We start from the raw sequence: 14642 nt of genomic DNA, 5'->3' as shown, positions 1-14642 counted from the left end.
TGTCAACACATCTACTTAGATAGGAAGAATATCTATTTGGTACCCATAGAGTCTTCACCCATTTACAAATTGCATGTATCTACTCTAAGGTCAAGGTGAAAGCAGCTTCTAGTTTTAGAAGTTTTTCATTTCTACCATCCTTCAAATCCAAAACTTTCCTCTTAAAAATCTTCTTTAAGTCCATCATTGCTTTTAAATTATCTTTGAATTTATCTTTGATGTTCATGGTTTTATTGAATATATTATCAAAAATATTTTTCTTTATATGTATCACATCCAAGTTAAGCCTGATCACGTTTATCCTCCATTATGGAAATGACCAAAAATACTTTTCATACTATAATTATGATTGACACCATTCCCTGGAAATTTATAATCGGCCAAAGTTGGAGAATTTACTATTATGGGCATGAACCTTACTCTTTCAAATATTTTTTTACTAGTTAATCTAGGAGGAGGTTGTGACATCACAATTTCATTTTTAGCAAAGGCATCCTTATTTCTCCTAAAAGGATGACCTATAGGTAAGAACATGCGGTGATAGTCAAACCAAGTGTTCTTTTCTCCATATTCTAAAGTGGATGACTTTGTATATTTTATAGAATATGTATAAGCTAACTTGTCAGAAGTGTTTCAACCTGAGAGCATATCATACATAGGAAAGTAAACAACTATCTAAAGAAATGTTGCCCTCTTTATGAAGATTTGTTTTGAAGATATATCATATGTACTTACACTCTTCCCATAATAAATTTAAATTATTAATTAATGGCTGTAACAATACATCAATCTTTGATATTAGATTATATGGCCTTGGAATGATAAACTCAAAAATATATAAGGAGTAGTCAAACACAACTATGGGATAAGATTGTAAGGTGTGAGTACCATGGGCCAGCATGAGTAAGGTGAAGCAAATTGGTTAAATTGGGTAAAACCATATGCACATAAACCTAATCTTATATTTCTTGATTATATGGTAAAGGTGGGATGTGTACGATCAAAGTGTTTCCAGGCCTCTGCTTTTGACAAATGTGTAATGGCACCTTCTTACAAGATGTATTCATTATGCCATCTCATATGTGCAGCCGATCTCATGGATGCATATAACCCTTCAAGTCTATGAATAATGGGTAATTAAAACAACTTACTAACTAGTACTTCCTTTAACTTTCTTTTAATCTCAAATTTTGGTTTAATTCTTGGTGTATTATGATAATGACATACAATCTCTGATAGATCATCTTTATAGTATAACATGCATCCGTTAATATAATAATATATCCTTGTGTATGTCAAACAAAGTTTTGAAATAACTTCTTTGTCTGATATAAATTTATAGGAATTATGTTATCTACTAGGTTGGTTTCCTTAAAAAATCCAACAAACTAATTAAAACATTTATGGGGGATATTATATTTTGTCTTGAAGCTTAACATCTTCACATCAATGGATAACTCTGAGTGAGAGGTGCACTCCTTTCATATTGGTTATTGGGCAGCATACAACCAATCATAAAAATTTTGCATCTACTTATTTTGTATCTCTTCTATCTTTTATTCAAATTATGCTCCAATTATATCATGAACTTAATACTCAACATCATGTCAGATATTTTCTTCATCATCGATATTAAAACTTATAGGAGGACCACATCGAGAATCAAAATGTGGCTAGTACTCACCACGAGAAGTGCAATACTAATATACTGGCCTTCAACTTTTGTAGTACAGATTAATAATTACATCATCTAGTCTTAAGTGCACTTGATTTTTATGTTTAGAATATGGACATCAAAATATTCCATCTGAGATGAAGTTGGACAGTTATTTCACTATTGATTATTCGTTAGGGATGTTAGACCCCTTATGAACTAGCCCAAGGCTAATTAAGAGAGAGGTGAATTGGAATTTTAAAAATCATTAAAACAAAGACTCAAACAAAACCAAATTCACCACAAAGAAAACATAATGTGGAAATTAAATGCGAAAATAATAAAGGAAAGAACACACAAGATTTATAGAGGTTCGATTAAACCTTGACCTACGTCCACTCCACCAAGGCACCCTTTGAGTATTGCACTAAACTAAGTGTCTCTCCTTTAGCCCGCCAGCTAGGTGGAGAAGCCCTTACAAAATCACTTTCACCTTCCCCCGTGCGGCGAAGTCGCCGGGTCGTTTGACAGCAAAGAGATCTTCTTCTTCTGTGAACTTCCATCAAGACAAGCCTTGAATCCGACGGTACTAAGGTGCAAGCCTGTCGGAGCAACCATGTGGAATCCCCCTCACACTCCCTTGAGTCCCCCCTCACAGTATCTTCTCCCTCTCTCAAACTTCACCCTTTCCTCACTCCCTTTCAAGCTTTCTCTTCAAGTTTCCCCCAAAAGAACGAAGCTACAATGGCTACCAAAGACACTTACAAAAGTGCCTTGTCAAAATATTAAATAGAAGATCTCAAAATGAGCTCATTAATGTAACTTGCCGATTTTATCGTCTAGGGCAATATAAATATCATCCTGGCCGATCAGTATAAAATAAGCTCAATCAGCTGGGATGATTTGGGATGATAAAAATAAAATTGTTTACATCATCCAGGCCGATACAATATCATCCTGGCCGATTAGTTCAAATTCGAGTACAATCGTCCTAAACATAGCCCGGAATAGAGTATGGCCGATGTTAATCATCCAGGACATTATCATGGCCAATCTGGCGATCATCCCAGCCGATGTGATAGTATCAATCAGCCTTAAAATTATTAATGCAAAAACTAATTTTTCAAGGCTTTGAGTAAATTTTCAAGGAACAAATTAGAAGAAGAAACACTAATTTTTCAAAACTCCTTTCATAAAACATATCTAATAAAAGATTAATGCAAAATTGGTGAATCAAGAATCATGATTTTCAAGATCAAGTATAAAAAATATCAAGGGTTTTCTTAAGCTTTGAGTAAAATAGAAAAAGTAAGCATACTCATTTTGGGCTTATTTTATGCCTCTTGTCAGTTTTTGGTACACTTTGTGCATCTTTTATTTTTTGATACACTTTGTGTATCTTCCTCAATTTGGCGTCATTGAGCATCATTTGCCACTTTTTTTTGATTTGGCGTTAATGGCCATATATATATTTTTTAAATTAAATATGATACCTTTCTAAAATTTTAAAAATAAAAGTAATCCCATTCTTTTGATAAAGTGAACTACTTGATTAAGAAAATTATGAGATAGATTCAACAACTTGCAAAGGATCTCTATGCGATAAACAAAATATAGGGAGATGAAAAAGATCAGTTTCAAAATCCAATTTATAATATGATGAAGATTTTGAACCAAAAGTAAAATAACTTTTTTAAGAAAAGAGATAGAGAGATAAAATCAGGAGTTTCCTTCCTTTAACTCTTTTTAGAGAAGTCAACCACAGCTTACATAAGAATTCAAGAAAAATAAGAGGTAAGGTTTTTCATTTTTAAAAAAATGAACGTATGTGTTGATCAGAGAGAACTTCACAAAATAAAGTATAAAAGCTAATTTAAAATTTCAAAGCAATAACAAAAAAATAAACAAAAATGAAGGAAAATAAAAAATACATAAAATAACAAAAAAACAAAACACAACACAAACAAATAAACACAAACAAATTTAGACATTATCTTGCTCTTGGTCTGATGATTAAGAAGCTACGTCTACCTAGGAGATTTTTAACTTTATATTACTTTCCCTTTCTATAATTTGCTTAGCTTTATCCCTTTCTCTTTCAGGACGAGTTCTCAAATTAGGGTACTAATTTTTTATATGTCCAGGTCTCCTGCATCCAAAGCAAATAATGTCAAAAGTAATCTTACCATTCTTACCATTTTTACCTTTATTCCACTTTTGTTGAGGCTTATGCTTTGGTGAGCTTTTTAATTTGCTTGACAAGTTATCACATTCTTCACCAACTAAGCCACTTTGCTCCATGTCTTCAGCATTTAGTACTATCGTTTCACCTGCATCAAAAAATCTTGACCCAAACTTTGCTCTTAGGCAATGAGCGCGCCAATCAAATTATCAATAGAATACTTATTCAAATTCTTTGATTCACAAATAGCAACAACTTTAGCATCAAACTTATCAAGTAGACAACGAAGAATTTTATTGACTTTTTCAAAGTTTGAAAACTCCTTTCCTAAAGCATGTAATGATGTAATAACTTGAAAAAACCTAGTATACATGTCTAAGATCGTCTCATAAGGTTTCTTGCAAAAATATTCATAATCATGCATTAAAAATTTTAACTTGGATTGCTTGGTTTCACTACTTCCTTCGTATATTGTGTGTAATTTATCCCGAATTTTCTTATCAGTAGTGCACGTGAAAACTAACATAAAATCTTCAGAATTTAAAGCACAGAACAAATAATTTAACAATTTTGCATTCAATTGAGCATTGATTTGTTCTTCCCTATTCCATTGATTAAAAAGAATACCAACTTTAATTCCATCTATAACACATGATGGTAAAGAATAATCAGTTAAAATCATATGCCACATCCAAAAATTAGTTGATTGCAAGAAGGTAGACATGCGAATCTTCCAAAAATCAAAGTAATATTTTCAAACAAAGATGGTTTGGTGATTGAATAACCTACCAAAATATTACGATTAGAAAAATTAGCCATGGAACAAAATTCAAAAGTTTTCAAAAACTTATTTTTATGAATTCCGCAATGATACCACTTGATTGTTCATTAGGGATGTTAGGCCCCTCATGAACTAGCCCTAGGCTAATTAAGAGAGAGGTGAATTGAAATTTTAAAAATCTTCAAAACAAATACTCAAACCAAACCAAATTCACCACAAAGAAAACATAATGCGGAAATTAAATACGTAAATAATAAAGGAAAGAACACACCATATTTATAGTGGTTCAATCAAACTTTGACCTGCGTCCACTCCTCCGAGTATTGCACTAAACTAAGTGTCTCTCCTTTAGTCCCCACAGCTAGGCGGAGAAGCCCTTACAAAATCAATTCCACCTTCCCTAGTGTGGCGGAGTCGTCGGGTCCTTTGACACTAAAGATATCTTCTTCTTTCGTGAACTTCCCTCAAGAGAAGCCTTGAATCTGATGGTACTAAGGTGCAAGCCTGCCGGAGTAACCATGTGGAATCTGCCTCCACACTCCCTTGAGTCCCCCCTCACAGGATCTTCTCCCTCTCTCAAATTTTATCCTTTCCTCACTCCCTTTTAAGCTCTCTCTTCAATTTTCCTCCAAAAGAATAAAGCTACAATGGCTGCCAAAGACACTTTTAAAAGTGTCTTGTCAAAAGCTTAAATAGAAGATCTCAAAATGAGCTCATTAATGCAACTTGCCGACTTTATCGTCCAGGGCAATATGAATATTGTCCTGGCCGATCAGTACAAAATAAGCTCAATCAATCGAGATGATTTGGGATGATCAGAAGAAAATTTTTTATATCATCCAGGCCGATACAATATCGTCCTAGCCGATTAGTTCAAATCTGACTACAATCATCCTGAACATCGCCCAGAATAAAGTCCAGCCGATGTTAATCATCCAGGACATCGTCCTAGCCGATCTGATCATATCAATCAGCCTTAATTACTTTCCATAATTACCAGATTAATTTAGGAATAATTGTGTTGTATTATCTAGGCTGATGTATAGATCATCCTGGTCGATGTCCTAAAATAAAGAATTCCTAAATTAATCATGGCAGCTGATTCTTTCTGATTTGAGTCTATCATCTTGGCCGATATAAGGATCGTCCAGGCTGATCGACTTAATGACGGATTCCTTAATGAGGATGATGCCCTAATTAGGGTTTCTGTTTTTGAACCGATCATCCAGGACGATCTAAATATCATCCCAAATGATGTTACCAAAAATAATAAACTCTAGGGAATAGTCAGAAATTCTTCTAAGGTGTGTGTGTGTGTAGAGTTTCATAGCATCAGGAGCCACACCAAATACAATATACTCAAGAAAGGAAAAAGTGGTACAAACTGACTCAGATCTAGTCTACCCAATCTTGAGCTGATTCTAAATTGCAATCTGATCTTATGGACCTAAAATGTCAGTAGATAAGGTAGTCATAGAGAAATAAGAGTATTTTCTATCATCAAAATCATAATCCATGAAAATAGATCCGCAATAACTATCAAAATGAAAATGTTTACCTCATTAATGAACTCATATGGTAATGTCTTTCGTCCTTGCACCAATCGATTATATATCAAAGTTTTTTTATTTCTACTATCCATAATATAACCTACATATAATATGAAGATATTATATATTATTGGAAAAATTTTTGAAGGAAAATAGATGAATTTCAATTTTATTTGTAAATTACATAGTGCTATTTCACATAGGTATCCTTTATATAAAAAATCTAGCAACCTACTTGTATTTGCCCTATTTTAAGGAAATACAAAGAGTCTTAGCCTGTCTGCCATATTAAGAGTCTAGATACCTTTACACGACCGCCAAAAATGCCACTAGTATTAGCCCTATTTCACTCGACCAATTCTTTCTTCCTCATTTTAACGCATCTCCTTTGACAAATAAACCCAAAGCTTACTACGCCCCCCTTTGTTGATCTAGGCCATTTCTAAACCATTTATTTTCATTTCTTTAATATTTGGGAGGTAAAACTCATTCTCTTCACTCCTTTTTATTTTTATACATATGTTGAAAAGCTAACCATTGAGGTGCTTACAACATATGCAACATATGTTAAACTATGTAACAATTTAATGTGTAGTCTTTGGTAAACTTAATCTAGTATTTAATTATAATTTTTACAAATGTTTCATTTTAACTTGTATAAAATTTGACAAATGGGCAATGATTTCAAAAGTCTTTTTTTTAATCAAATTTCAGATTTAAGAATAAAATTTAACCTATCAACAATTTAAATGTCTATCTATAGCATAAAAAATACAAATTATTTATAGGAGATGCAGTAAATATCCAAGTATGAAAAAAAATAGAGAAATTTGAATGTAATGAGGTGGATGGAGACAACAAAAAAATATTTTAGATCCTTATGAACTCGAGCATTTAATATAATGTTTCATGGGTATTAGTCACAACTCATCATAATAAATCGCCTAAAATATTATAGAAAAAACTATTACCCTAAAGTGAAAGTAAGTTCATTAACGCTTAAATATGATATATATTTAGGAGCTTTAAATAAATCCTTTGAAGTGCATACATTATATTGTTAATGTAATACAAAACATAGGAGAAAATTAAAACATTCTAAAGTGACTAGTTTCATGTTTTTATGTGTGCATCCATATGTACGGAGTAGGAAGAATATAAAATATAAATTATAAAATATTCCCACTTAAGAAAACAAGATTTAATTTTGAGTAATAAGGAAAATACATTACTAAAAGCTATAAAATATAACCCTAAAAATTGATGTACATGATTAGAGGCAAGAAAATTTGTTATTTGCTTTAGGGAAAATTTTTTTTATTCATGTGGTTATTATGATTAGAGGCAATTAATAAACTTCTATAAGAATAATTCCTTGTTATATAAATTTTTAAAATTGTTGTAAGGGTTCAAATTAGTAAACTATGTGTTTTCTTGGCATAATATCTTAGAGGCCTATAGTACTTTAGACTAATTCATAAGTTTGAATGAAGTATATTTATAATAACTAATTTAACTTTCATAGTTTATAATACTTAATTTTTATATAATTTTTTATTTTAGGATTATTAATTCAATATTAACATGACTATCTAAAAAAAAGAGATATTGGATATATAGCATATTATTACCGAGATAAAAAGCATTAATAGATGAATTTATATGGGAGTTGAATTTCATTCAATTCGTATGTCAACTACTTCATTTAAGTCTAATAGGATGTTTAGATGTCTATGCTTGAAGCACAAAAATCAAACTTTTCTTTAGCCTAATGATTTTAAGGTTGATTTTATTGGAGGAGATTTGTTAGACGATATTGGTTCTGGACCTCACATGGTGAGTACGAGCCACATAGAGTTACTCATGTTAGTCCATCTATAGCTTCTAGAAAGATAGATGTAGATCAAGTGAATATACTATATAAAGAAGTTGTTTTTTATGCAGCAGATCCAAATTTAAGAGCAAACCTGGAAGAGCCACCCAACCCAGATATTTTTTTTTTTTTTTGAACTACTATATACTGCTAAAAAGTTAATCTAGGATGGTTGTACATCTATTTCAAAATTATTGGTTATTGTTAGGATGCTGAGTATCAAAATCAAATATAATAATCCCCAAGAATGCTTCAATAACTTAATTTCTCTTCTCAAGGAAATAGTTATAGAGGATAATTTAATCCCCACAAATTCATATCAAACAAAAAATATTATCTAAGTTGGGTCTCACCTCTAAAAAATTGATTGTTGTATAAATAATTGTATGTTATACTACAGGGATGATGCGGTAGAAGATTAGTATCATACCTACCTCAGTTCAAACCCAACTCAAGAAAATAACATCGCCAAAAGAAAGATGTTATATATTCTCATTTGTTTTATTTATCTATTATTACAATACTTATGTGCCACTATACATTAATGAGTTCAACAAGTCATATGAGATGGCGTAAGGAGAAATTAGCTCACACTCAATTTTTTTCTCATCCATCAGATATTGAAGCATGAAAATATTTTGATTGAATACATGCTTCATTTCGTTCTAATCCATATAACATAAGATTGGGATTATATGCTAATGGTTTCACTCCATGGAGTTAACCAGCTTCACTATAGCTTTGTTGGTGAGTCATATTAACACCATACAACCTTCCACTGGAGATGTACATAACTACCCCGTATATGTTCTTAACACATATAATATCATGACCACATAATCCAAAAGTAAAAGTTGATATTTTTTGCAACTATTAATTGATGACCTAAAATTGTTATGGGAAGAATGTGTCCTAACATATGACATCTTAACCGAATAGAATTTTCCCCTTAAAGCTACATTGCTTTGGACCATTAGTGATTTTCTAGTTTATGGTATATTCTTAGGTTGGAGCACTATAGAAAAGTTAGCTTGCCCTTACTACATGGAGAATACCAAATATTTAACACTAAAATATGGAGGAAAAATATTTGGTTTGATTTTCATCTTATGTTCTTACCTTTTAATCATCTGTTTAGAAGAAACAATGATGCATTCATAAGAAACAAAGTTAAGAGGGCACCTCCTTTACCCAGATTAAGTGGATATGACATAATACAAATAATTTTTGGCATTTCATTAACTATTAATTTTTTGATGTCATTAAAGTGTAACTTTCCTAGATATGGCAATCAATATAGTTAGTTTTAAAAAATATTTTTTGTACATTACCATATTGAAGTACAAATTTGATAAAACATAATCTGGATGCTACGCACATTGAGAAGAACATTATCAACAATATTTTTAATACAATCATGGATGCTAAAAAATGAGTAAGGATAATGTGTAAGTTAGAATGGAAATTAAAGAGTATTAAATGAAAAAAATAAACTAGTGATAATAACAAACAATGATAGTAGAATAATGAAGCCCAAAGCATGATTCTTCTTTATGTTAGAACAAAATAGATTAATATGTTAATGGTTTGAATGTTTAAAAATACCTGATAGATATGGATCAAACTTGAGTCAATGTAAAGACCTTAAATATACGAGATTATTTGGACTAAAAGTCATGATTATCACATATTTATGGAAGTGCTCCTTATAATTATACCATGTTTGTTACCATATTACATATCAAATCCATTGATAGAACTTAGCCTTTTCTTCAAAGACCTATGTTCATTTAAACTAAGTGATGAGGCTTTATGGAGGAGATAGGAAAATATTCCAATCATCCTATGCAAGCTTGAAAAAAATAGTCCTCCTGGATTCTTTGATTTTGTGAAATATCTTTCAATCCGTCTATCTTATGAGGCTAGAGTAGGAGAACTTGTGTAATATCACTGAATATACCCTTTTGAGATCTACGATGTGTTTTTAATATATTATTTTTAATGTTTCTAATCCTAAATAATATTTCTAATGGTCTAATAGATATTTGAACAAGTTTAAAAAAAATATGTTAAGGATAAAGCACAATTAGAACGATCCATATGTGAAGCATATTTGACATAAGAAATCATCCACTTCTGCTCCTACTTCAAGCGCCATATGAAAAATACAAGAATAAAAATTAATCGTAACATGAACTTCAATATCAAAGAACAATCGCAATCTACTCTATCAGTCTTTAGAAGTTGTGAAAAGGCCAGTGGGAAATGTGTTGCAAGATTCATCAGCAATCTAAAAATCAAAACAAAACTTTATATGTGTTACTTAACTGCCAGGAAGTCCAACCTATCTTAGAGTAAGTTTTTCCATAATGCGCATAAGAAATCATATTAATTTTTAATTCTTAACTATACGTTGGATGATATGTTACTAAGTATTTTGTAAGTAGTTCACCTCTAATAGATATTATAACTGTTGAACAACTTATTGCAAATGAATTCCTAATATTGTTTAAATCTTATGTGATAAAAATATATATTGTTTCATTGATTTACATCTTATTAAATACTATAAGCCCTAAATTTTTTGACTTTCCTTATGTTCATGACCCACATAATAAGGTTTTCTATAAAAAGTTACAAGCACTACATTGGGCCCAATATGAATAGCAATTATAAGGCCAATGTATATAGTTTATTGGTTTAGATTATATTTCAAGTTATGGAGTGAATGAAGAAAAATGAAAATGATGGAGTTTATGTTCATGGAAACACTCATGAAGAAGATGAGTGTGATTATTATTGTATTCTGGTTGAGTTTTTTGAGCTAAAGTACCTAAAGTACTTAGAAGAATATGTGAATCTTGTATGTTTATTTAACTGTCAATGGTACGATCCTATACCAAATAAAGGCACAAGGGTTAACCTTGTGTATGGTTTAGTAGAGGTAAAATATAGTAGAAGATACGAGAAATTTGATTCATATGTGTTAGTAAGTCAAGTTATTCAAGTTTATTTTAGTAAATATCTTACTGGTCATAGAGATAAACAAGATTAGCTAGTTGTCATAAAAACCAAAGCATGAGGGATTATGTACAATCATTACATCATAGCTATTATACATCAAAAGGATGATATATCAGATTGTAGGGCTGTTAAAATTAAGGTTCTTGATGCTTCATTACCTAATGCTAAAATGTAGTTAGAGGATATGGTTAGTTCGACGAGCTCCTCAAGTGAGAATGAGGAAGAAAGCAAAGAAACCTTAGAGAACACTGAAAGCAATTCTAATTAAGAATAGTTCTTGTAGCATAATTAACCAAATTTATTTTAATGTAGTTAACATTGTATCAACCAAAATCTAAATAAAATGAATGTTTAGCAAGAATAAGTTAGTCAAATGAAATTATTTTTTAGTTGTAATTATATTTTTTTCTAATTGTGCAAATCTTCATATTTATTACAACTTCATTTATAATTATGAATATTTATTATAATTATAGTGCTGTTATAATTTCATGAAATGTAAACTAATTCCTTTTTTATTATAGATAGCTTCAATTGATGGGCCTTCTTGTAGATCTATTATAATAACAATTGGTCATAGTTGGAGGAGGTTTAGAACTGGACCAAGTGGGTCTAAATAAGGTGATCAAGGTTATGGGTAGATAGCTCCACCAATGACATGAGTGTTATCTATTGCAAATATAATTTTAGGGAATAGAATTTTGATGATAGAAAATACTTCTATTTCTCTATAACTTCCTTGCCTACTAACATTTTAAGTCTATAAGATCAAACTGCAAGTTAAATCAGCTCAAGATTTGGTAGACTAAGTCTGAGTCAGTTTCTAATCTTTTATCTTTCTTTGAGTCAATTGTAAATGATGTGGTTCCTGATGCTAAGTAACCTTACACATACACATTTGGGGGAAAATTTTTGACAATTTTTAGAGTTTTCTATTTTTGCTCACATCATTCGAGATAATTTAAAAATTATCCTAGATGATTAGTTAAAAATAGAAACCCTAATTAGGGCATCCTGGTTAAGGTATCTGTCATTAAGCATATTGTCCTAGATGATATTCATATCGGCCAGGATGATAGGCTCAAATCAGAAAGAATCAGCCATGAAATCTACTTAGGTATTTTTTTATTTTTGGATGTCATCCAGGACATCGTCCTAGATGATATAATGTAATTATGCCTAATTTAATCTGATAATTAAGGAAAGAAATTAAAGTTTGATTGCACAATCATATTATCTTAAATGATCACAGGATTGACTAGGACGATCAGTTCAAAAAACTTAGTTATTCCTAGATGATCAAACATCGTTCTGCTTAGGGAAATGCTCTGGATGATACGCACTAAATTGAACTAATTGTTCGGGATGATCGTGAGATAGGCCTGAATGATCAAGTTATTTTTCCATCATCTAGACATCCATTCAGGGTGATGTTCTGGAAAATATTCAATGAGTTGTACTAATCATATAAGATGATATACTATCATCCTGGATGATATGAACAAAAGCCTTATGATCATCCCAAATCATCCTGACTGATTGAGCTTATTTTATAATGATCGTACAGGATGATATTTATATCATCCTAGACGATAAAGTTGATTTATTTCAATTAAGAGCTATTCCGAAGCTCTTCTATATAAGACCTCTTATTCTACCCAAGAGAGCATCTTTTGGTGTTGTTTTGACCTAAGAGAGCCAAGAGGAGATGGAGAGCAAGGGAGAAAGAGAGAGCATCTTGTGTGGGGGAGTTTGAGAGGGGTTTCACAAAGGTTGCTCTAAGAAAGGATCCATCATCATCTTCTCCGGTCATTGTCCCTAGTTCTTTAGGGGTTCTAGAGAGGTCTACTTCAGTATCTAATCGAGGTTCTCTACCTGCTTCAGGAGGTAGAAAAAGAAGCTAGGTTCTCTACCTGCTTCTGGAGGAAGCAAAAGGAGTTGGGTTCTCTTCCTCATAGGGGTTAGTGAAAAGGAGGTTTATAAAGGCTTCTCCACCTTATTATGGGAGTAAAAGGAGAGTCACTGAGTTTAGTGAAATACTCGGAGGGTGCCTTCAGGGAGTGGACGTAGGTCAAGTTTACTGAACCATTATAAATCTCTATGTTCTTTATTACGGCTTCCACATTTAATTTTTGCACTTTGATTTCATTGTGGTGAACTTTAGTTTGAGTTTCTATTTTGATTAAAGATTTTTTTTAAATACCAATTCACCCTGCCCCCCCCCCCCCCCCCCCCCCTCTTGCTTAGCCTTGGGCTAGTTCATAAGGGCTTAACATCCCTATCAAACTTTTAAGTGGTATCAGAGCTTGTATCATAAAATCAAGTTTTTTAAAACTTTTTGAATTTTGATGCATGGCTAACTTTGGTAATCCTAACACTAGAAAAGGGTATTCTATTACCCGACCACCTTTATTTAACAATATTCCTTTTCATTTTTGAAAAACTGGTATGTCTGCATTTTTAAAATTGATAGATTATCGTGTGTGGATGCCTGCTAAAGATGGTTATTCACCTCCTTCTCATGAAATTAATGGAATTAAATTGAACCTTCTTTTACTAAATGGACTTTTGATGAACTGAATTTAGCACAACTTAATGCAAAATGTTTGAACTATCTTTTATGTACATTGAAATCTGAAGATTATATGTGTATTTCAACTTGGGCAAGTGGTAAAGCAATTTGGGATAGATTGTGTATTACTTATGAAGGAACATATGGAGTTAAGCAATCTCGTTAAAATATTTTATTGCATGACAATGAACTTTTTTGTATAAAACCTTCTGAATCGATTTCTGAGATGTATATTAGGTTTACTCAAATTATCACCTCATTGCATACTTTAAGAAGAGAGCTAACTAATTATGAAAGAGTCAATAATATTTTGAGATGTTTTCCTTCTTCTTTTGATGCTAAGATTATTGTAATTACTTAATCTAAAGATTTGAATACTTATTCTATTGATAACTTACTTGGAACACTCTTTGCTTACGAGCAAGGGGTGAATAAAAGAAATCTTGATATAGGTGAGAAAAAGAAAGAGAAAATTATGGCACTGAAACAACATGGACACTGATTCTTCAGGGTCTGAAAGAGATAATGTTGCCTTCATCACTAAGCAATTCAAATGCTTTCTAAGGAAGAATAACAAGTATCATCGGAAGTGGAAAAAAGATAAGGATAGTAAAAATTATAAAAGTTCTTCTAATGTTGTTTATTTTAAATATAGGAAGCCTGGATATGTCAAAGCTGATTGTCCTACACTTAAGGATCACTCAAACAAAGAGAAGGGTGAGGAGAAACCAAAATATAGGAAGGATAAGAAGTAGTACAAAAAGGCATTCTGGGCGAATTCTTCATCTAACTCATATGAGACTTAAGTTGAAAAGGAGAGAACAAACTTGTGCTTGATGGGTGATCATCTTGGTTAGTCTGATCATGATGAGGTATGTGAACCAACTTATGATTAATTACTTGAAGTTTGTGATAATATTCATGCATCATATAGGAAACTTAAGAAAACTCATGCTAGTCTGAAATTGAAATTTTCAAATTTAAAAAAAAGAGCATGAAAGATTAA

This window comes from Dendrobium catenatum, unplaced genomic scaffold (genome assembly GCF_001605985.2).
Source record: "Dendrobium catenatum unplaced genomic scaffold, ASM160598v2 fragScaff_scaffold_989, whole genome shotgun sequence".
NCBI classification, from domain to species: Eukaryota; Viridiplantae; Streptophyta; class Magnoliopsida; order Asparagales; family Orchidaceae; genus Dendrobium; species Dendrobium catenatum.
The sequence above is the reverse complement of the archived record's forward strand: the minus strand, read 5'-3'. Positions refer to the sequence as shown.